This window comes from Cynara cardunculus, assembly GCF_001531365.2.
Source record: "Cynara cardunculus var. scolymus isolate 2C chromosome LG 2, CcrdV1, whole genome shotgun sequence".
In the NCBI taxonomy this organism is placed as follows: Eukaryota; Viridiplantae; Streptophyta; class Magnoliopsida; order Asterales; family Asteraceae; genus Cynara; species Cynara cardunculus.
In genome coordinates, this window is record NC_037529.1 from 20,728,426 (window position 1) to 20,730,003 (window position 1,578).

The 1,578-nt window shown below is 38.3% G+C and overlaps 1 non-coding gene across 1 annotated transcript; it reads left to right on the forward strand.

The window, feature by feature from the left end:
* The first annotated feature begins 382 nt into the window (after nt 1-382).
* LOC112508278 lies at nt 383-488 on the forward strand. The gene has a single exon (XR_003068660.1). It is a non-coding gene; the product is annotated as a small nucleolar RNA R71 (small nucleolar RNA).
* The last annotated feature ends 1,090 nt before the right edge of the window (nt 489-1,578 follow it).

Consider the following 1,578-nt stretch of genomic DNA (forward strand, 5'->3'; position numbering starts at 1 on the left):
TGGGGTTACCGGGACAACTCTCACAAGCATGACACTTGCCACAAAAAGCACAAGATTCATTCATGGAAGGATTTATGAAACTAGCTTGCATTTGGTATTTTCTCTAGTTAAATTTAAATTCTTTTTAACCAAATTAGTTAAAGCTACAATTTGTGTGTTTAAAGCGGTGATGGCATCAATCTCATGAATTCCTGATGTAGTTTTGGGAACAATGACACGAGGGTTTGACCAATCGGTGTTATTATTGGCAACTTTTTTCAAAATATCATATCCTTCATTATAAGTTTTAGAAGTGAAAGCGCCACAGGGCGTAGCGTCAAGAACAATTTTAGCGGTATTGGGGAGTTCATTATAAAATGTTTCCAGTTGGATGTAATGAGGAATTCCATGGTAAAGACATTTCCGAAGAAGATCCTTGAATCTCACCCATGCATCTTAAACTCTTCATCTTCTTCTTGATAAAACATTAAAATCTCTTTTCTAAATTTTACATTCCTCGTAGGAGGAAAATATTTCATTAGAAAATTTTTAGCCGATTTTGTCCAAGTAGTAATTGATTTTGGTGGCTGAGCATTTAGTCATGCTCTTGCTCTATCATTTAATGTATAAATGAAGAGCGTCAAGTGTAAGGCCTCTTCGGTAACTCTAGGAATACGAAAATGATATGTCATTTCTAAAAATGATTTTAAGTGAGAGAGCGGATCTTAAGACGACAACCCCCCAAATTGACCCATTGCTTGGATCATTTGGAGCATTACTAGTTTTGGTTCAAAATATGTAGCAGTCATTTTGGGCTTACGAATCCCCGAATCCAATTTACCAAATTCGGGTGTTGCATAGTCACGTATTCCCCTATCTTTGTCCTAGGCCTTTTTAATTGTGGTTTTCGAAGGAGGTGGTGGTGGATTACCCTCAGTGGTTCGATTAATATAGGGGTTTTCCTGATTATTTTTACCTCTCCTTCGTCTATTTATAGTTCTTTCAATCTCAAGATCAAGAGTTAAAAGTTCACCGTGTTGTAGTCGTCGCATACAACACGAGAAATGCGTTAAGCAAGAAACAAGCGACCAAGGCTCAAATGCATATCAATATCTCAGGATAAAAATTGCACCAATCCCCAGCAGCGGCACCAAACACTTGATAGTTATGAGTCGTAAGTGTTAACACAGTGGTCACAAAGTCCCATCAGTGGCGGTGCAAGTGCACGCCGATACTGTGATTGCTTCAAGTAATAAAGAGGTATAGTACCAAGATCGTTTCCATAGGGATTGGAGTAGTGAGAATTAGAGAGTTTCATGAACTTCTTGAGCACCTTTTGTTGATCCTCTCTCTCAGTGATTTGATGATAATCCCTTTTTCCTTTCGATGTATTTTATGTTTCTGTACTTTCAGTTCCAGCGATCAATACACTGAGCATGTTCAGTGATCGCTGAAGAACTCGCATTGTAATTCATTCAGAGACAACTACTTCAAGAAAACAACACTCACACCAAAGATCCTTCAGCAAATGTCGAAGACTGAAACTGAAGATTAGTGACTGGCGCGTACGTGATCTGAAGCGGTATTCAGTGATTACAA